Source organism: Dromaius novaehollandiae, chromosome W (assembly GCF_036370855.1).
Source record: "Dromaius novaehollandiae isolate bDroNov1 chromosome W, bDroNov1.hap1, whole genome shotgun sequence".
NCBI lineage: Eukaryota > Metazoa > Chordata > Aves > Casuariiformes > Dromaiidae > Dromaius > Dromaius novaehollandiae.
In genome coordinates this window covers 55,451,677-55,474,099 of record NC_088130.1, presented here as the reverse complement: position 1 = coordinate 55,474,099, position 22,423 = coordinate 55,451,677, and the positions used below count along the sequence as shown (strand labels likewise).

At 41.0% G+C, this 22,423-nt stretch overlaps 1 long non-coding RNA gene across 4 annotated transcripts in view; it reads left to right on the top strand.

Annotated features, from left to right (window-relative positions):
• The window catches only part of LOC112983599 (uncharacterized), a 152,239-nt gene that overhangs the window by 86,438 nt on the left and 43,378 nt on the right, over positions 1-22,423 (top strand). For 3 of the 4 annotated variants that reach the window (XR_010385563.1, XR_003259265.2, XR_003259266.2), the window contains exons 3-5: positions 17,771-17,973; positions 18,861-19,047; positions 21,845-21,994. This is a non-coding gene — a long non-coding RNA (uncharacterized LOC112983599). The remainder of the gene's footprint in view (positions 1-17,770; positions 17,974-18,860; positions 19,048-21,844; positions 21,995-22,423) is intronic. The other variant, XR_003259267.2, reaches the window with a different exon arrangement.

Genomic DNA, 22,423 nt, shown 5'->3' with positions numbered 1-22,423 from the left:
AGTAAAGTAAATGTACAGATGGAAAATATTGTGAGGGCAAGTATATGCAGTGTATCTGAATGAAAAAATGCACAGTGTTAAGGGAGAGCATATATTTTTAAGCTATAAAATGGGCTGGATGAAATATGTACATTTTTATAAATAGCCTGACATCTGGTATATGTTACATGGCTAACTTTGTTTGAAGAAACTCTACCAATCCACTATTAAGCCAAGCCACTCCCTATTAATGAGATCTGTAGTTCATAAAAAGGCAGCCTACATGCTGCCAGTTCAAGTGCTCTGAGAAATGTCCTCCAAAATGTCAATTCAGATTGTCGCGCTTGTGCCGATGCCAGCAGTGCAGGGGAACTCTTTTCCCGTTTGTGTGGACCTGCCTGTGGCAAGTTGTTAATTTCATGGTCAAGTTGTCAGGGATGTCATCACAGAACGTGTGCCCTCATCTGCCTGCAGTGAATTTTCTCTTTGATTTTATGTACGTCTGAGAATAGTAATTAAGAGTTCTAGCTTGAGGCTTCGCCTTGCCTGTAAATGGAATCTATACTGCACAGTTCAGTTTGCTTTAAAACAGCATTACACCAAAGCTAAGATTTCTCCCACACACTTTTATGAACACAGAATGAAATCCCAGGGTTGGAAGAGGATATATCCTTTCTTTGCATTATACTGCTGCTAACTTCCTTCTCTATTTCTTGGGTCAATGTCCAGATTCAAAATCAAGGCCTCTCTCCTACATCTGAATGTGACCATCTATTGCAAGAATTTTCTTGCACGCTAAAGGAATACATTGTGTCAAGTCTTGATCTCAAATTGCCAAATGCTCTGTTTCATGCATGAAGAGCAAGTTCTATAGTAAGATTTTCAGCAGCAAATGGGACTCCAAGGGGAATTATGAATATTTATAATAGTTCATGTTTTCTTGAGAACTTTAGCTGTTGGAGGAAGGAAGGGTCAAGAGGCTACATTTTTATGCATTTCTCCCTCTCTAACTATTAGATATGATGTATAATTTATGATTTATCCAAATATGGACCTAGACCTTTCCTATAATGATCCTTTTATGGGGGGAGTTTGGGACAGCTAAAACAGTTATTATTATCAACTCCTCCACTCTTTAAATTTCTGATTTAAAAAGTGCCAGTGATAAAGGCCTTCAAAACATGAATCCCAGAACTGAAATTGTAAGCAATGCAGCTCCCAAGCTTGATATGAACATGACATGACATGAATGAAGAAAAGCACCCAGGGAATTAAACTCATGAGATTTCTGATCTCCCTTTAAAAATCTTTATTTTATCAGCTGAAAGAAGACTCCGTGTTCTGGAAATGGGCATGAGCAAGTCTCCCTAGATAAAGCACTTCTCCCAGGTTCAGGACAATTCACTGAGAAAAATTGATATGTATAAGCTGAAAATTATCTTTGGCACACGAATGCATATGCCTCTGCCACTGTCAGTACTGCCAGCCTGGGAACTTCTAAGCACCTGGTTAACAATAAGAATCCCAGCACTAACTTTCCTGGGATCTGGATCAAGTCAGTTAACCTTAGACTGTTACCTAAGACTACGCAGATAAGATGGAATCTTGACCTTCCTTGTTGGCCTGAAACTGAAGGATAGCTCTTTTGTCCGAAAATAAGCTTTCCTTTGCTTTTAATCCATCAGAACAACACAGCCATTCATACCCCATGCTGCCAGTCATTTGTATATCGCTTTTCATGTTCTGTTTTACAAAACAGTTTATATAATTAAACAAAATAATACCTTAAGGCTTGAATACACAATCTGGGAGCAGGTTTGAACTAGAAAGGTTGTTCCCGTGTCTCTTCTTTTCATAAGCATTGTTTTTACACTGTCCTCATATGCCACAGAGCTAGCTACTTGTTCAGCTTGCTTGCCTGCCTCAGAGCTGGGACACTGAAGGTTTTGCTGCTGTTTCCCTTTTTCTGAGTGGGTCCCCCAAAGCCTCACAGTTTCAGCCACCCCTGGTTACTCACCATAACAATGTCTCAGCCCCAGAAAGTCGCCTGTAAGCCTTTCTCCTCTGTCATCCCATGACCAGGAACTGTTAAAATAGCTCCACAAGTTTTTTAAACAAAGTATTGTTTTCTTTCCTGGTGATATCTATCAAGCAGGGGAAGACTGTAAAACAGCAAAAGGCCCATATGTCCATGTCTTAGCTTAACTATATAGTTTACTTGCAAGTTTGGAGTAAATTCCTCTTCTCTTTGACTGCTGCCTCTGATCCGGAAGAGACAGGCAACCCTCACACGAGTCTCTCAGCATCTCTCTGCCAGAAACTCATTAGCTTCTGCCTGCTTATTCTCCCTTTCTTCTCAGCTGATTTCTCTTCATAGTGCAGAGTCTCCTTTGATCATGCGTTTGGTCCCCCAAATTCCCCCCAGGAATACATCATATTATGCTGCTCAGAGCCAGATGGGTGGATGTCCCTTGTGATAGCTCTCCCTTGTAGAAACAAGTACAATAAAGCCAATATGTAAAATATGCCAGGGTATGAATGCACAGCATATCTTTTATTTCAGTTATTGCTTGTGCAATTACCCCATAGCAGCCGCAAGGTAACTCACCTCTCTTTCATAACCCTTAGGCCTTACTGTTGGTGTACGTACACTCAATATGTAAAATCAGCCTCTCTGCTGATGTTAGTCCATGTTGTGCCACTGATTTCTGTGACCCCTGTCCTGTAGCACCTTCCAATAATCTGATCCAAACCTCTTAGATGAGAGGGCATCATCAGTCCTTCTATTTTTTCCCCTAGTTTCTTCCTTAGTTATATCACTGATGTGTGAAGTTCTCTGTGAATTTAGCATAGCCAACATGTTTTAACCATCTTTTTGCTCTCCCTAACTGGGGCTGTGCTTTATAGGCTTGAAGACAGTCCAGAGTCTCTGTAGCACTGTGTGAATCAGTCCTGCCTCTGGCATGCCTTGGCCCCAGGATATGCTGCACACACCCTTTTGCCCAGCTGGAGAGGACTTCACTGAATGAATGGCTTTTGGCAGCCTTCCATATGGCTTACCTTGACATATCCTTCTCTCAAGAGGTGGGATTTTAGGGCTTCTTTTATTGTGCTTGTTCTTTTGCCTCGTTTAAAAATGATAGGCTGATGAAAAGGCTGCATTTTCCATGCTGTATTACTGATGCTGGCTCTAAAAGCAATGTTTAGGTGGTGTCATCACAGAGCTGTGTAAGGGGACTGGTGTTGCCCTTCATTACCTGTTATATGCCACCCAAAGCTGAGAGCCCGGACGCCAAAAAGGAACAAAACCAGCCCCTAGGAGCTTCCAGGTGAAATGAGCAGAAGGGACCATTTAGTTTGCTTCGAACAATACTAGATAATGAGGCACAAAATGAATGTTGAAGACTCTAAGGGCAGTCCTGTTTACCAGTCATCCAGTAACACAAAGCCATTCTTACGTAAGGCCCTGCTGTACAAAAGTTAATCAAATGATTCAAAAAATGTTGTGCCTTTGTTCAATACTAATGACATCCCCATTAATCCAGCTACAGCTGCCTGTCTCCATGCTTCCAGGGATAAAAATTTTCTCGTGAGGTATTAATGATCAGGTAACTGAACATAAGCAACTTCTGGAGCTATCACCTTCTAAAATACTGCCTTATTTGACCACTGCCAAAAGCAAGACAGCTGGCCGATCCCAGAAGCTGGATCAAAAGTACTCCAGCTAAAAAGTTTTTATGTAATAGACAAATTACGAAAATATTACATTAGGATAAAACATTAGGATTAAAGTGATCAGAAGTAGTTTTGGACTGAAAAGTATGTGAAATACTCCATATAGATCATAAGGAAATTAATTTTGAAAAATGACCTTCATTTTGTACAAAGCTCTCCAAATCAACTCCTGTCATTCCCTATTCATAAGGAATTTGGCAGGCATGTACTAATCCAACTTGTATTTTTTTATGAAGCCAAGAAAAACAATCAATAAATTTTGATAGTCTTGTCTGTGAGCAACCAAAAACTATAGAAGCCCAGGGTTAGATCTTCCTCTTCCTCTCCTTCTCCACCAGTCCCAGAAGGCTTTGGGGTAATAAACTGGGATTTCAGCAAAATTAAAGTTCCATAGCCCTAAACTATGATTTTGCAGCCAACCCATCAACATGTGTAGTGCCTCTGAGCATGTCCAGGACTGCCCCACACCTTGACAGGGCTGAGGTGGTTGGCACTGAGATCATACCTAATCCCAGCTGCATCCTGAACTTGGCGTTCTTCCATCAGAGCTCCCTGAGGGCCCAAACCCAGGGCTGCTTTCCCAGGCAGCACCTGACATGCACTGATGGGATTGGGCTTCCTACAGAATATATGGGTGGTTGTCATTTTCTTTTAGAATATCTGCAAAAGGAGAAGTTCTGGTTGTGCCCCCTTCCTTTTATTCCTTATTAAGATAACAGCCTAGGAATTAAAGTATTCATGGAGGGGAAGGGAGCCTAGGTTCTGCGTCTCCTCAGGCTGAAGGTATTAAAATCCACATGCCCCAGTATAATGAGACAATTTGCTTGACAGTCAGTCTTTCTGTAGAAAGCAGATGTAAACAGCAGCACTTCTAATAGAATCTTCTGAAGTTCCCAGTGAGCATTAGTGAAAACATTTCTATAGTAATCACCCAGCTGTAGGGAGAACTTTGTCTCATGGAGCCAGATGAGGTGCCTTAAATAGGTCTTTTCCACTGCTAACTGCTCTCATTGCTCGTAGAATGAATCCCAAAAATGTCATCAAAGAAAAATCACATTTTTGTGTGTAGGATGATAGCTTCTGTCTCTAATATTATTCTTTTTCCTTTGTTTTTACTGAGTGCTGGTCTTGTTTCCCTTAGTGAGGCAGCCATAGCTGCATGGGAAAGTGCTACTTCAGAGCTCTATTATTTTGGAAACTGAAAACTTTGAGTCAAAAACTTTCCCACTGAAACCCAAAAATTTTTATTTGGGACGGCTGCCAAGCTGCCTGTTGTCCCAAGTAATTTGCATGTCCTGTGCCACAGTACTTCAATATCTCTCTGGGGGGGAAGAGGTGTACAAGTTAGCTCAACCAACGGAAAAGGGGAGCGTGTCTTCTCTCATCCTCCTCCGTGGTCGGACCGAACTCCACAGAGACGTGCTGGTTCATTGTGTGTCTGTGCAAACAGACTGCATCAGCCTCCATCCTTGTGATTCTGCTTGCTTAAAAGCTCTCTGCACAGCCCACCAAAAATCACAAAAGGCTTCATAAAATATACCCAAATCATGGCTAACTCCTCTTTTAGATCAGAGCTTCTTCTCATCTTTTGGGCATGGTCCAGGAAAGAGAATGAAGCCATGGAAGGAGGCTTGCCCTAGTCGACAAATCGCTGAGGTCAGAGTGAAAAAAATTTGTGTCTTAGCCAGGAGGAAGTTTCAAAACATCAGTGAAAAAAGCCATTTTATGCGCTTTCTATAACGTAAGACTTACTTACCTTTGTAGTTTACAGAAGTTGTTGCTTGAACTTTTAGCACTACCAGCAAGTGAAGAGATAAAGAAAACTCAGAAAAGATCTGCTAGCATTGCAGCACTGCTAAAATTTGGACCTGGATTTCCCCAACAGCTTGACCATTTTAATCTTAGAAAACAGTCGAAGTTTTGCCATTTATTTTGACAGACCTAGAATCTGGCTTTCAGATATGTAGTACTTGTCCTACTTGTTCCAGAGAGACTATATATCATTTTGATCAACACTCAAAGTTGAAGTTCTCCCCAGAGCCAACAAAATGACATTTACTGAGCCATAACCCATCAAATATTTATGAATCATATCACATTAAATAAAAATAGAAAAAGAAACTGTGAGAGAAAATGTTTAGATATATTTGCTTGTGTTATTCCCATCCAAAGTGAGCTCTTCTGAAGATTTGCTTAAATATGATCCATGTTTTTTTCCACACAAGACAAGCCCATTTCAAAATAGTTATAAGACATTGCAGTGTGCAGCATATGGGATATGCAAAGCTAAACTGATGACTAACTCTGTAGGCATTATTTATTAACTTTAATTCATACCCTCTCATATCCTCCTGTCAGCTCCCTCCTCCTCCTCCTTTTTTATTATAGATGAATGAAAACTGATGCTTTTGCATTCTTTTTAAGCCATCAAACTATGTTAATTATTTACGGTAAGGCACCACAGCTAATAACAAAGGTCCCTGAAGTTTTCAGCTTCCTGTTGCAGATGGTCCAGAAGTTTCTTAGCTTAGGCATTGTTTAAAACAAAAGTCGTGAAATGATCACAAGCAAAAAAAACCCCTTTTTTTTCAGAATTTCACAGGGCCAAGTTTGAAGGGGTCAGAGATTGTCAACACTGATACTTGGAGTAATCTTCTGAAACAGTGTAACACTCATGTATTCTAAATTTATGTGGCCAAATGTAATTTCAAAAGCTATCTTGTCACAGGAAAAAATTAAAAGAAATGGAAAGGGACTTTCTGTCATTGTAGACTGAAAATGCAGCATAAATTTTAATGTGAAGTGTGCATAAAAACAATTGTTGATGTGAATATCCTTAGCTACCATGAAGAAAGGGCTTAGATTCAAGTAGATGTTACAGACTGAAACTTTAGGCCTCTTTTTGCTAAAGTGAAGTCCCAATCCCAAACCTAGAGGCTGGGAAGGGCGACCTGATAACCTGTCATATACTGGCCTCCTGGCAGCTGAAAGCATCTGCCTGCTCCAAGCCAGGTCACATAGCTCTGCTTGTCTTCAGCCGGGAATCTGCTCCTGGGGGAGGATCTTCTCCCTAAAAATTGAAATGTGCTAATTAAAAAAAAAGAAAAAGAGGATTCTTAACATTTTATAAAAGAGTACAGACTAAGGGCCTTCATTTACAATGGGTAAGACCCAGATCCAGTTCTAGTCTCTGTCTCTGGAAGCTAAAACCCATCATCCTCATCTCCCAGGAGGGGTGTTGGAAGCTGGCTGAGCAGTGGGTATTTGCTACCTCTCACTCCCCTTGGGTTTGTGTTACAGTAAGCAATGAACTGGAGATTCGGCAGGTCAGAGAAAGGAGGAACATGAGGCTGGCTAACAACGCTGCAGCTTGGTCATTCGGGCAGTAAGGATGGGCAGATACTGGATTGTGGACTGTCCTTGAAGGACTGCAGCAGTATTTTACCCAGTGACCCTTTGAAGCTAAATCTGTAACATGTGGCCAGTGGCACCACTGGCACCAGTTTGGAAGACATTGGGTGCCATTGCATTTCTGTCTGCATTTTGTGACAGGGTCAGCCTTATCAACACATTTAGTTTTACTCTGGAAGTGACTGCCTATGGGACAGCAGGCTCATGCATGCTTTGGCATTGATACAGCATACCTAACTGTACGCATGAAAGTGAAGCATTTCTGGTAGCACTCAATAGCTCCAAAGGAAAGAAAGACACCTCCAGAGAGTGGTTCAGCTCTTCCACAGGCTGAACGGCCCTTTTTTGTATCCTCTTAAGATTATGGGGGATCAGGACTGGAGCTCTCTTCCTCGTACCATACTTTCTAAATCCCAAACTTGTGTAGCCAAACTTACTTCCTGTGTTGATCACACTGGGTCAGTTCTGGGCACATGAGGATACCTAAGGACCTTAAAAGTTCAAATTTCAGTGAATTTTCCTGGTGAATGTAGTGTTCCACCAAGTTTAGGCAGCAGGTATGGCTTTCATGGTAAGAGTTTGGAGCATTGCAGTTTTTAGGTATGTATCTCAATTCCTCCCAAATCTCATTTAAAGCAAATAAACCATGGATCTAGTCTTCTATGAATAAAGTTTCCTTCCTTCTCAGTATATTTCTCCTATTACTTTGAAAGACTACAGAGTCCTACAAGAAGGCTCATATATACTGGTAGCAGCATTTTGGATCTTTGTAATATCATTATATCCTGGTAGGTTTGTATTCCTTGTAATTCATGTGATCATTGCTGTTTAAGCTTATAAATAAGAAATAAGGTTGCTTATTGAAGTCAGTTGCATGATCTTTTAATAGCTGGGGATCTAGCCCTAAATATATACCATCTGGTGAAAAAATGTTCAGTCCAACCAGTTTGCCAAGGACTTTTCTGGGTTGGTGGTATATTGGTGGAGAGGCAGGATGAAGGAGACAATAAGTAACAGAAGGAAGAGCTATTTTATAAAAGGTGATAAGTCTAATTCTGTTCTTTCTTACATTGGCATCGGATTTCTTTCTATCAGTTTTGTTCTATATTATTACCACATTCAATGCAGTCGTGGGTATTACATTCATAAAATAAGTAACCTGAGATTAGGGACAAAAATCAGCTTTCCATGTATGTTTTAAAAATAATGATTAAGAAATAAGTTCTTGTCATGAAGTGGTCAAAAACACAATGAAGCAGCTGCATCTATGTTGTGTTTTAAAAACAGCTTCCTGATTGAGGTTAAAACCTAATTTAACATGAAACTATCTAATTTATCCACAGGAGTTAATTCAGGGCCAGGTTTAAGGTACACTAACTGCTATGCTCAGCAAATAACTGTACGTATACTGAGTACGTTAGTGATCTCCCCAGGTGCTTACTTCTGTATTATATGGACATGCTTGATAGAGCCTGCCTGGAGTGAGCACTTCCAGGTTTGTTGTCTATCCTTTCAGTAATGTTGCTGGGCAATAAGGTGGCCGTGACTTCTTCTGTGAAGAGAATCAACATCTCTCGCTGTGAGGGCAACTGACATTTATATGTAGCCTGAATTAAATGAAACTTTTCAAGGAGGCTTCCAGGATTACCCAGACCAGATAGAGATATAGTTGTTCAGATAGAGCCTATGCACTTAATCAGTGGTTCCTCAAAAAGGAGCACATTGGGTATATAAGAACCACAAGACTAGTCTCCTGAGAGTCAGACCTTCTGTAGATCCTACTATTTATCAGTTTCTTCGGTTCTAGGGAACAATCCACATCTTTTGTGACCACCAAAATAGGCTGAATAACAGTTTCTTGTATTGTTTCTGATATTTACAGCCTGAAAAAGCCCTCTTAACTCTTTAGACTATTCCTGGATGAATTAACACACAAGAAACAGAAGAAGAAAGCATAGGCTCTCTCAGTCTCAAAATTATTTGGATCTGAACTCTGAGTAGAGTTGTGGATCAACTCTTCCATTTAGAATGACTGATTCTTATCAGTGCGGGAGCATGCCATGGTTTTCATCGTGTTTGCACAACGCAAATTAAGTCAGGACCGTGCTACAAAGATGGATGAGGAGCTACCATATCCCCTTCTAATTACATGGCAAGTGGTGAAAGATGTGATTCATGTCTATATGATACTAGATGCAACAAAGAAATTAGAAGCAGATTTTATTTGGTTCTAACAGATAAGCCAAGAATTGCATGCTGCAGTTTTGAAAACATAATTATGTCCAGATGTAACAAAATCTATTTAATATAATTCAAAGAAAAATCAAGGGGAAATCTATGGCTTGAAGAGGATAGAAATGAAGACTAGGAAAAGTTACTTTGGGATAAAGGGATTTTGTATTGTTGCTTCTAATCGCAGGAGAGAACTCCCATCCAAACCACCTACGTTGTGGTTATCATCAAGTGCAGCTCCAGCTGCAGAGTTAAAGGAGTAGTAATATTGATTTGATAGCTACTGAATCTGTGAAACAAGAAGAGGCAGGACCCCAATTCTGAAAGAAATGTTTACACCCTTCCAAACCACTGTATGTTCAGAAGAGCCTGGCCCCTCCGCAATACCCAGAGGTGCAAAGTTCCCACGCTGCAAAGCTTCCGGACCCAACGACGATGCCTCCCTCTGTGCTGTGTGCAGACAGCGGCCCTGGGCCACAGCGTAACGCAGGAGCCCACAGCAGGGTGATCGGCAGCTCCCGAACTATCCTTCAGCTGCAATACAAAATGTGAACTGTGTGTCACTGAGCAGCATAAGCCAGTCTTTCCCGAGCCTGAGTTATGTTCCTTCATCTGCAAAGGAACAAGGAAGAATGCAGCTTTGGATAAGACTTTTCCAGAATTTCTGTATAGTCTTTAAAGTGAGTCTGAACCAAATCTATTTTGAGCTTTGAGGAATGGAGGTATCAAAGTGAACTGGTTTCAAAATCAGGAAAATGTCACTTTTGCTCCCCTGCATTTCCTAGTTCCAACAAGAGCTGGGCATAGATGTGTTTGGAAACTCTGGTGGAAGCTGTCGTGACAATATTTCCAGGCCAGTGAAATACGGGAAATATCAAAAATCTTTGGGGGATTGAGGATGATGAGATTAGCACATTAGTTTTACTTATCAGTAGAATTCAGAGAATTTGGAAAAGATTTTGTTGAGCTTATTGGAGAAAACTAAATCTTTAAGCCTTTGGAAATCCCACTTTAGGTTCTCATGAGCTAAACTGCCAGGGCTCTCTGGCAGGAGAGAGTAATTTTGCATCTGGGAAGATCATGTGATAGTTCCCAATTTCCTTCATAACAAAAAAAAACCCCTTTCATTTCATTAAATTGTTTCTCTGTAGCACACAAAATGGCTCAGGCTACAAGATTTTTTGTTTGTATTTCCTTTGTTACAGATAATTTTGAGTAAATTTTCCTGTTAAAATTTTGAGAAATAGGTTGGGGAAGTCATAACTATTCATTATACAACCTCTTCTTAAGCAGAGTAACCTTGGAAAAATGTAATGCCTAGAAACTGGAGCATATACATATGCCATTATATCACAAAGTTATTGCTTCACTGAATAAATTCAGTTTAAAAAAAGGATATATTTGTGAATAATATTCTTAGCAGCTACACACATACTTGTAATACTTCAAATTTTGGGGGTTTTAGCAGGTTAGGAGGCTGTTTGCTTGTTTCCTTGTTTTTGAATAGTAGTTGACACCTAATAGAAAATTATGTAGTGCCTCTTTCATGATTTCATTTGGTTTGGGTTTGTTTTTTTTACTGAGAAAGCTTCCTTTCATTGTTTACCAAAGTGTATAACAAAGTGACACAGTTGATCTGATCTTGTGATCATTGCATGTCATTGGTTGTGTTGCATCATATGACCACATGGATCTGAACAAAAAAGGGGTATTTTTTTCTGTTTGTCTACAATGAGTCTTGTCAGGTCTCTGGGCCAAATACCCCAAGGTTTTAAGTGCATATTCTACTGATTATCTAGTAATTTTCATCACATCAGTGATATCAGGTGGCACTTCACACCTATGGAGACTTGAGGGAAGATGTGGAGTCCAGAGCGCCATCAAATTCCCATTCAGAGAATAGTTCAGAAAATAGGTGAATATGGGCCAGTTGGCGAATGGAGTACACATGTACTCACAGCAAAGAAATGCAGTGGTCTAAAACATTTCTTAGCTCAGCTGATTTATCTCTCTTGCTCAGCTGATTGCGTAAGGTTTCTTTGTATCTGTGAGATGTTAGTGGGGTTATTTGTAAGTGCTCACCACAGCAAAGAAATATTGCAAAATCTCTCTCTCTCCTGGGGAAAGGAGAGAAGCAGGTGAGTCTCTGTGTGGGGAACAGAGGGCAGGGAGGGGAAGGGATGTCACCACCAGCAAAATAGCTGAAATTTCCTTTTTCTCTTTTACAACCTGTCCCCTTTTATTTAGTATTATTATTTGGTGTCACTACAGGTTTTTGAGTTCCATTAAGTAGTCTTCCCTGTCATTTTTCTTGGAAGCAAAAAAGACCCTGGGCCAGATTTTGAATTAAAGTAAATCAGGATGGCGTCACTGAATGCTTTATACCAGCTAAAGATCTCTGCCCCTGCTTGGCACAGATTGTCTTCACTCTTACACTAAAGCAGGCTTTTTCTCACCAATAAAATTCCTGATGTGTTCTTAGCTGTGAACCAAAGATTTGTGTGCTTTAGCAGAACTGGGGCCTGAGAGGCAGAGGGAATATTTCACAAGTTAGGACACATTTCCACAAGCTGCCTTTGCTCCTCATTCTGGCTGCACTCACAAGTGACTTCATTCAGCAGCCCTCCCTCTTGAAAGGCTTGGAGATTGTTATCATAAAACTCGTGAGGCAATAGTCAAAATCATCTGCCATACCTAAAAGTTAACAATTTAGTTACAGGCTTTGGGAGCTTTTCAGAAGCATAATGGAAGGGATTGTCCAGTTCCTTGAGAAGAAATGGCTTCATAAATTCAGGATTTCCATTAGAAGAATCTAGGAATGAACTCTGCGAAGCTGGAGGAGCGTGATCGGGAATGAGGAAAGGGTGAGGGTATAAATGAGAAAGAAAGAGGGAACTTCTCAGAAAGGGATAATAGGCTGATTGTCGTAAGGATTTCAATTCTTTGTTTCTAGAAGGGCTGCAAGACAGGCAACTTCTGTGCAAGTTTCCCCAGACTACCCCTTAACCTTGGTGAATCAAACAAAGAGAAGGCCAAAGGCTTCTGGTTTGCATTAGGAAGAGTGTTGCCAGCAGGTCAAGGGAGCTGATCCTTCCCCTCTATTCAGCCCTGATGAGGCCTGGTCTGGAGTGCTGGGTCCAGTTCTGGACTCCCCAGTACAAAAGAGATACAGAGCTACTGGAGTGAGTCCAGCAAAGGGCTATGAAGATGATTAAGGGACTGGAGCGTCTCCCATATGAGGAAAGGCTGAGGGAGCTGGGACTCTTCAGCCTGGGGAAGAGAAGACTGAGGGGGGATCTTATCAATGTGTATAAGTATCTGAAGGGAGGGTATAAAGAGGATGGGGCCAGACTCTTTTCAGTGGTGCCCAGCAACAGGATGAGAGGCAACAGGCGCGAACTGAAACACAGGAAGATTTGTCTGAACATAAGGAAAAAACCTTTTTACTGTGATGGTAACAGAGCACTGGAACAGGTTGCTCAGAGAGGTGGTGGAGTCTCCTTCCTCGGAAATATTTAAAAGCTGTCTGGACACAGTCCTGGGCAACATGCTCTAGGTGACCCTGCTTGAGCAGGGGGGTTGGACTGGATGATCTCCAGAGGTCCCTTCCAACCTCAACCACTCTGTGACTCTTCTCTGTGCAGAAGAGGTGTGACGGTTGATGCTGTTCCTCGGGCAGGTATACCCAATCTCTGCATGCATGGGGCCTCACAGCTAGTTTTTTACAACAACTAATTGGGCAACTCAATACCACTGAGCTAGAGATGAAGGTCCCTGCATCATTTAAGAGCACTAATTTTCAAATTAATTGTAAAAAAAACCTGTCAGATTCATTCCTCAGTTATCACCAGCATATTCAAACTCTGGAAACCTTCTATTTCTTGCTTGCTGGATAACTACATTTTCTTCATTCATATCCCTTATCAGCACTTCTACAAAGCCCTCACTGGCCATGTCAGGAAAGTGATGCTATAGACCTATTATAAACAAACAGCAAATATATTTATGCTCTGGGCTATGTCTGAGTCTTTGGGTATATTTTGTACTTGTAGACTATTGCTTTTTTCTGTTTATAAACTTAAGGGTTAATTTCAGAAACTAATTTAAGACCAATAAATACAAAGGGCAAGTATCTACCCTCCCTTAGCTTCCTCCCTTTTTCGGTGGAGTTGTTCCTCTGTGTGAGTGTCTGCTTAGATTACTGGAAGTGAAGACACTTTCATGCTAAAAGTAGCTGAAAAGGATAGTGAGGAATCCTGTAGTTGGCAGACTGTTTTTTCTTTGCTTGACAGAACTTTCTGAATAGATGAATGCTCTTGCATCTTCTCCAGATTTCCCAGCACAGTTCCCTAGACAGTGTTCTTTGGCAGTCTGAAAAGTCAGTGAAAGAGGATATGATGGTGGTGTCCTGTATCTATCAGTCTTCCATTTGAAGATACAAGTTCTCACTTTTAGCATAGAAGAGATGACATTTATTAACTCTCTTGCAATTGCTGCTCTTCTTTATGTAAACTCTTCAAATACGATTTGATAGCACGGCAAGCAATCACAAAAATGCTAGTTCATGCAGTGTGATAGGACAGGTGACACTGTGACCTACCATCCCAGTTAAAATTTGAAATGACAGATTTTAAAATTCCATTTCAAGACAAAATTGCATTTCAAGATATTCCTCTTCAGTTTCTATAATGCTCGACATGACTGTTGTATATGAAATACAGCCAGCTCCTTCTAAGGCCATTGAGGAATGTTCAGATTTTAAAAAATACAATTTTGAATGAAGTATGTACCTATTTACAGAAATGTTTCATAGCTACAAGACTTGCTACAGGAGTTTCGTTTGGGAAAATGACCACAGACATTCAAACGAAGTCATTTTTATTAATTCATTTCATTTATGGAACTTTCCTAGAACCTGGACAACTTTTTACTGTCAAAGTTTAGGGATGGAAAAATGCCAAAAGGCAGAGAGGTGAAGCTGCATCTTCCACTGTATAATCTTTAATAGATAAGAGTTTGTTGGCAAAACTCAAACCTGAGTCATCCATAGAGCACTGATATTTCAGTAGACCTATTTTGAACTTTGCATAAACCTGAATATGGAAAGGAAAGTTTGGCTTTACATCAAAATTCTCAGCATCTTTCCCTTCTTTAAGCCTCAAACATAGCAAAAACTGTTTGCATTTGATTTGGTTTGATCACTCAGAGTCAAGGGCCTTGGTTACAGTCTTCCTGAACTTTTATATAACCCTGTAACTCTTTGCCAGGATTACCAATTCTTGTAGCTGCCCTTCTTAGCCTACAAGTAGCCTCTGCTCTGGTAGATGTTCCCCTCCCACCAGCTGCTCTTTGCTCCACTGGTAGCTTTAATGAACGATTCCAGCTCTGCTAACAGATTCTGTTATTTTAGCTCTTAGAAAGAATGTAACATTGTGAACAAAGACAGTCTATTGCACACAGGATGCCCCTAACTAAATTTTTCTGAGTCCCCATGAGACTCTTAAAAAGCTTTTTATATTTCAGATCTTACAAGAGACAAATTCTTCTGTATTTTTTTACTTTTTTTTCTTAGCTATAACGTTTGCATCCCTGTGCTAGAAGCTATTGCCTTATATTAGGATGATATACTACAGAATGGCCATACTGGGCCAGATTTCTGTATGCTATTACAACTAGAGACATCTTTCTAATTTCTGATATGTCTCTTTTTTAAACAACAAAAAAACCCAGCATGTAAAATAAACGTATTATAGCTTTGCCCCTTGATTCATAACATTTATCTCCATTTCCATCAGATGTCAAATCATTGGCAGGATCTTCACCAGGTTCCTCCCTGCTTGATCTCCCTCCCTTCTGAAGTTCTCTAGGGGAGAATGAGTAGCTGCGGGTGTTTTTCTTTGCTTTAGGCAACAGACGTCACATCTAAGAATCAATCTTATTAATTTATACAGGGTTTCAATTGGCACTGCATCAAGAATATCAGGAATAAAAAGCAATGCAACCTGGTCAAAAGAACATTTTATTCATGAAAATATGCAGATTCAAGTAGACCAAAGTTATCAGTGAATTTGTCTCAAATTTGGTAGCATAAGCCAAAAATAAATGGATATTTTAAGCTTGTTTTCACATTTTCTTAAAGAAATATATTTATCTGAAAACAAATCTGAGACTAAAATTCCTTATATTTAATTAAATATATTTTTAAAATCACCTAAAACTAGCATTTTTTAAGCATATTTTCTGAGGGAGGAGGGGGTATTAGGAGGAAAAAAAGCAAAGATTTTGATTTCAGTTTGATTCTGGAAATGGTGTCTCCAATTTTTCATTTTGATTTACCTCTTGTAATTGAATGGCAAAACTCTGCTGCCAAGATTCAAATCCATTTCAGCTGAAACAAGGAAAGGGGTTTTCCTTAAGGAATGAAGAATGAGTTGTAAAAACTGCCAATGTTATATCCAGTAAAAGGCTTAGCTACTACTTATCTTTTAAACAGTTGTCCCCTCCTCCTCAAGTGGATTCCACACCTGAGCACTGGGAGCTTGGGGATAATAACAAGTATGTGAGGACAAGTGTCTGAGAATGGGTCCCCAATAGGTGATAAGGTGACAGATACTGATAATAGGTCACAGCAAGAAATAACCAAAAGATGGTAATTCACACCCCTGGGGTACTCACCTGAGAAGGGGGAGTCCTGGTTCCTGCTCAAAGACTTACATCAGCGGTCACTAGATACAATGCATAGCAGATACCTAAAACTCACCACCTACTTGTAGCCCAGTATTTAAAAACAAAAACTTTTCTGAGTTAGTTTAAGCACCTGTAGGAGTCAGCAGATCCTTGCAGAGGAGTATTTCTTTCTGGACCCCATGAGCTGCTCTCTCCACAGCAGCACAGATACAAGCGGATGTGTAGAGAGCCCCCTGGCCAAGCTGACCTCTCAGACCACTGCTAGGACATCCATCTCAGGCACAGGAGAGGCAGGCTTAAGCCCTTGGGTCCGCTGGCCAGATAAATAGCCCAGGCAGTCGCCTGTCGTAGAAAAGATGGGTACACTTGCTGCTGATGTGCTCTAGCGCTTTCAGAGCATATCTGTAGGCACTTCCTCAGAGGACGATGCCATGGTCTGTGTCCCACGGGGAGGAAGATCTCAGCCAGTTCTACCAGGGGCTGGTGGTGGGTGTTGTGGCACAGCCCCGTCTGCAGCATTCCCTGCTGGCCAGTTCTAGGCAGCTCCCTACTCCGTGCACAGATTTTTGTATTGCTCTCCTGAAGCAACTTGTTCTTGCTGTAAACTCAGGTGTTGAATTCGGGGCCTTAGATGCTACACCAAGAACTACATTCCTAAAGTAGAGGTACTTGTGCTCCTGTTCGGATTTTGCCTCCAACTGATTGTAGGTCAGGATGTCCAGTTCCCAGACATGTTATACCCTCACCTCCTTGCCTCCCTATCCGTGCTTCCCTTATATTTCTGCAATAGCGAACACAGCTGCAAACATTACAGCAGATTGGAGGAAGCTCAAAGGGCTGCAGCAGATTTGCGAGAAGGCAGTGTGAGAGAGGTATTTGCCATGTGTACCACTTGGAGGTTGAGATATACTTAAGGCCACATTTATTGCTGCAGTTGCTTAGGGGAAGGCTAAACATCCCACAGTACCTTCTTTCCCCAGCGTGGCTGTCAGGTTCCTGCCACCACGTCAGTCCTGCTCTGTTGTCTTTGCAGGGTCAGAGGCTAGGCTGCCTGGCCCACCACCTGCCTTACCTACTTCTTGCTGGCTGAGGCACTCTTGAGACAGTGTGCAAGCAGCCTGCTCCCTAATAGCATCAGGCTTCAGAAGAGGACAAGGCAGAGACTGGGATGGGCAGATGTCCCCTGAGATTCAGAGTTGCTTCCCTTGTTCCCCATTCCAGACACTTAGTAAGGGCTGCTGAAGAAGTCAGTGTGAGCAAAAGCTGCATACTGGACCAAATGTGAAAAGAAGAATAGCTAATACTTTCAGCCTCCCCAGACAAAGGGTAAAAGACAAGATAAAAGACAGCATAGATGGATAAATGGGTCATTGACATCTGAGAGGGAGTTACTTAGCAGTATGACAATAACACTCTGAAAGAGACACCTTGTATCATAGTGATCCCAGTCTTTTGGAAAGAAAACTATATCTAGGCTCTTCTGTAAGTGTGAGGGAAGGATTTCCTCCTCTCCCTTTGGCATGTTTATTCTGTTTTTCGGGCCATCATTCTGCCCTCTGAGCACCTTGTGCAGGGCAACACTGGACAGTGAGCCTCCCAGCCAGAAAGATGATCATAGCTGTCTAACATAGGCGCAACTATACGTTGTCTGAAGTAAGAGTTGCAGCTTCAGGTTCTCTACTCATAGGGTTGCAATTGTTTATACCGGCTTTGTCATCATTAACAGGGCTGAGAACGCTGTGCAGTCCTCTTCTAAGCTACTGCCAAAACTGCCTCTGCTATTGAGCAGTGCCATGGCCGTTCTGCTCATCCCGCCATTGCATGCATGTGTGATAGTTCGGATGACACGAATGATGGACGTGATCTTCATGTCTGACACAGAGAGGGAGCTGTTGAGGCTGCAAATAGCAACAAGCAAAAAAATCAAGAGTGAGTAGGATGTTTGTGTGTCTGCTGGCTCTGTATTATCTCTGAAGGATTGTTCATACCCCGTCTCTATTTAGGGGGTTCTTTAAATGTGCAAGCAATAAATTGAAAGATAAAGCTTATTTAAGCTCTGTCTTACTTATGGCAATTGAAGCAAAGGACTTTTAAATCGTTGCTCTTTTATTGGCAGTTCTCGGAATTTCACAAAAAACTGAAAGCCTCAAGTTTCAGTTGAGAAGTGTTAGGGGAAAAGCAGAATTTTTCAGTCTTATTTCTCCTGATTTGTTCAGTTACACAGTTTTTCTGCCTTATTAATTGCCTCAAATCAAGTTGATAACGCCTGTTTAGATCTACTTTAGCTTATTTCTTCCTGAATGACAGGAAACTTTGATGATAACAACTTGAATGTTTATGAACACAGATTTTAATCTTTCTACTGGTATCTGGGAATGTATTTGACAGTATCTTCAGAGCACTTTCTGTTCTGCTAATACTTATCTTTCTGTGTATTTTAGTTTTACTGGATGTGTATAATAAAATGCCTACATGGCATGTCTTTCACTTGGCTAACACAGAACAGGTGTTTTTCTGTTGTTGGGACTTCTGGGAAAATATATCTAATTCCTTTTTCCTCCACACCCAATTATCATTATTTATTCAGTTTCATACTTAATAAGCAAAGCATGCCAGAAACACACATCCCTGATTTTATGATTCCATCTCTGAAGGCAACTTTATTTAAACCAACACTGCACACTGCAGTATAAAGTGTGGCTTTTCTCACAAACAGCTGAGCAGCTAGTCTTAAATCCCATTGATTTGTTTTGATGATGAGGCATGTTGAAGTTAAAAACGCACCAGTAAGATTGCTGTTACGATATTGCTTCCAGGTCAGGTGCATCTGTACCAAAATAACAGTCATATGGATCGATAGACCTTTGAAGGCCTCTGAAAACACTGTAGCTTCTGCATCATCAGAGCCAAGAACAGGCCTACCTCAAGTTTCAAGTGATCCCTCTTCTCTTTCATTTTTCTGAAAGAATATCTACACACATGGAAAAGATGGATTTATAAAAAGTAAGAGACAAACGCAAGGTTGTATTTAGTTGTCATATTGATTTTATTCACTTGAGTTAACATAGTTGATATTGTCTCATAACCCATAATATGGCTTATTTAATGCAAGTGCTCACTAAGAAATACAGTGTCAGGAAGACTGCAAATGTAATCCAGTAGATTTGGGCTAAGCATGATCTTAATCTAATTGAGGCCTTGGCCTCTTCTCCTGTAGCTAAAGAAAAGGCACCATAATATTACTTTATTTGATTGCAGGCTCTTCAGTATCTTCCTCTGTGTTTGTACGCTGTCTAGTGCCAGAGAGACTTCTCCCCAGTTAAGGCCTGTGGGTGCTGCTGCAGTATAAATAAATGAGAGTAAGAGGAGTGAAATGAAAGAAGAGATTGTTATAGTCATTTCATTTGTGAAGCTGTTACTCTCCCCTTCCAGCAAAAGCCCATCAAGGTAGAAGTGTAGACATTTCCTCAGAAAGTCTTAGTGAAGAGAAATAATCATCCTTGTGAGTGATTTTGCTTTAGACCTGGAATCAAATTAGGCTTGCTTATAATTGAGAACACTCTGGAAATGTATTTATGGCATGAGTTTGCCCTTTTGTCTGAAAAGCAATAAACAATCATAATGAGAAATGAGAGTCAAGAAGGGCTTAAAGTTTGAAATTTATGAGAAAGTTGTTTCCTCATACCTAGTGCTGAAACCTTCCTCCATTAAATGTCAATTTGATTTCCTTATTGAAACAATTAGAACTGCTGTCAAATACTGCCTGTCTCACCCTAACCTGTTGTCTAGAAATCTCTTGCAAAGCCAAACATTATATCCTTTGCCTGGAGCTGGGAACACTGGGCAACACTTCATCTGCAAATGGTAATGTAAATGGGGGAGCAGAGTATGTCGCTCTGCAGACCTATTTAGTACTTTGAAAAACTATGGGGGAACCAATCTCTGAGCTCTGTAAGCAAGGTCCAAGGCTTCAAAATGGAAAACTTGGAAATATACTTTACGGCAAAATTGTCCTGCTCCTCAGCTTCCAGTGTAGTGCTTGCTTGTGTCCGCCCTCTACCAGCCACGCTGTTCAGAGAGCTCAGCAGAGTGTAGTGAGCTAGCGCAGCCAAGCCACGTGTCTCTGACTTTGACAGTCATGCTGAAATCACCCAGTGCACTGCCCTGCTAACGGAGGGCCCTGTGGGAATAGAAACACTTGAATTCTGTTTGCTCTAAGTAGCCTTGAAAGTGCTTTGCAGATGTATCACATTGTCAACATTATTTAAACATCCCTGACATTCCTAGCACACACGGAAAGAAAGCCTGGAGGAACTCCCTAAAGAACACAGTGTGTGTGTGATGGACCTTGCTTTGAAATTAAATCTTTTCTCTCCCCTAGTCCTGAATTTCAGCCCATACAAGAGCATCCCTTCCCTTTTTATTTCATGTAATCTGCTCCTTGGCCTAAGGATTGCTGGAAAGAAGGGCCTAAGCAACTCCCTCATTGATTTCATGTCTTGCAGCCTCCCCGCAGTAGCAGCGTAACACACCTATGCATGCAGGGAAAGGTTGCCAACCACTTTGTGTCCCCAAAAATGAACTCCATAGCTCACAGGACTTCAGTAATTCAGCCATATTTGTTTGAGGGCCCTGTACAGAGTAACAGAAGGACAAATGATTTTCCATTTGCATAGCCCCTCCAAATTGCAAAGGCTGTTATTCAGTAATAGTCCTGTGACACCTAGTTTACATTTTCATACCACTGTGTAAATAAATTACTCCTCCCTACACTTCCGTGGGATAGGTAAGTAAATGTTTGATTTTCCTTTCACAACCACAAAAGCTGACACAACTGGCATATAACACTCAGGTACAGCTTTGTGCTGCTTTGGGAGAACAAAAATTCACAGTCGTAGAAATATGCGTTGGTGAGGACCTTTGAAGGTCATTTAGTCCAGCCTCCTGCTCTAAGCAGGACTATTTCCAACCCAAGATCAGATGGCTCTTTTAATTTTAAATAATGATTAAGATTAGAAGGGATTCTTTAGAATGTTACAAATATCAGAAGTCTATCATTTTGGACTGCTATTTCCCCCCCCCCCCCCAAAATCATTTATCTTTGTTTTAAAAATGCAGTGACAACAATTGATCCTTATTTTGCTGTCACACAGCAAAACAGCTATCAAACCTTGCTCCTTGGTAAGTTTGGTCCTATTTCTCCGAAGATTGTGTAATGTGCTCTCTGAAGGCAAGTCTTATCAAGCAGGTTCTGCAGTGTCTGCCAGTGACACATATACATTGTCATTAATAATGTTTCTGCAACTTAATTTATTTGCTGTTTATGTTGCCACAGTTGTGGCAATGCATTGTATTAAATCTGACAATTTGTATATGCTATTAAATGTATACAAATTCAGCAAGATGTTGCTGCTTTTTAAAATACCCTGTCACTTCAGCCTTCAGGGTCACTAAAGCTATCAAAGTACATTTTAATTCCATTCTAGTGCTAAGTGAAAGATGCTGCAGTTATGAAAAATAATTAACCAAAACCATTTGATGACAACATTTGTGGTTGTGATTGCCTGGCTGGACACACTTACAGAGGTCCACAGGAGCACTTTCAGCAGCCTCTGGAAATCTGAGCACATCATTTCTTCTCATGCCACAGGCCATGTCAGGTTAAGAAATGGGAACGGTAAAAATCATCCTAAATGTGAGTCTTCTGTGCCTATTGGAATATGGAAACTCATAATTTTAACTATTCATTTTTTCTTCCAGTGCTGTTTTTGTCAGTTTTAACTAATTTGTTTATTTCCAGAGCAAAGGAGTCATGAGGGACCACATATTGACCATACAGAGGTTATTTTCTTGTGGAAATCCTTGAACGTTGTGTGGAAATGAGTCGATGAACACAGTGTTACTGTAAGGTGATCATCCTCTAGACCTGAAGTGGGCAGTGCTGAGGAAGGTTAGCAGGAAAAGGGCTGATACCTACTAAGCCACAGGTTTACTGCAAGTGAATATAATTTTATGCTGTCAGGGAGATGCCTGGAATTCCTTGGCAACCTTTTGGCATCCTGGTGAATGCTCTCCTTTGCCCTTTCTCATCCCGAGGAGCTCAAAGGCAACAGACCATTTTACAAGTCTAGTGCTCCTTTGAGAAATTGCTAATAACAGCGGCTGTGGAGGAGCAGCTGGGGTCATACCGGAGGCTGCAGGGTCAAGAGCACTGCCCTGTCTCGCTGGACAGCTGACCTCTTGGAACCCCTAACAAGAGAAGGTATTTCCAGTAACCACAAAGAAGATAAATTAGCTTTGTTTTGTTTGGCAGGGACACGATGGACAGCCATGTAACTGTCTCAGCAGGAGTCAAGGAAGCTGTAGAGCTGCTTGGCTT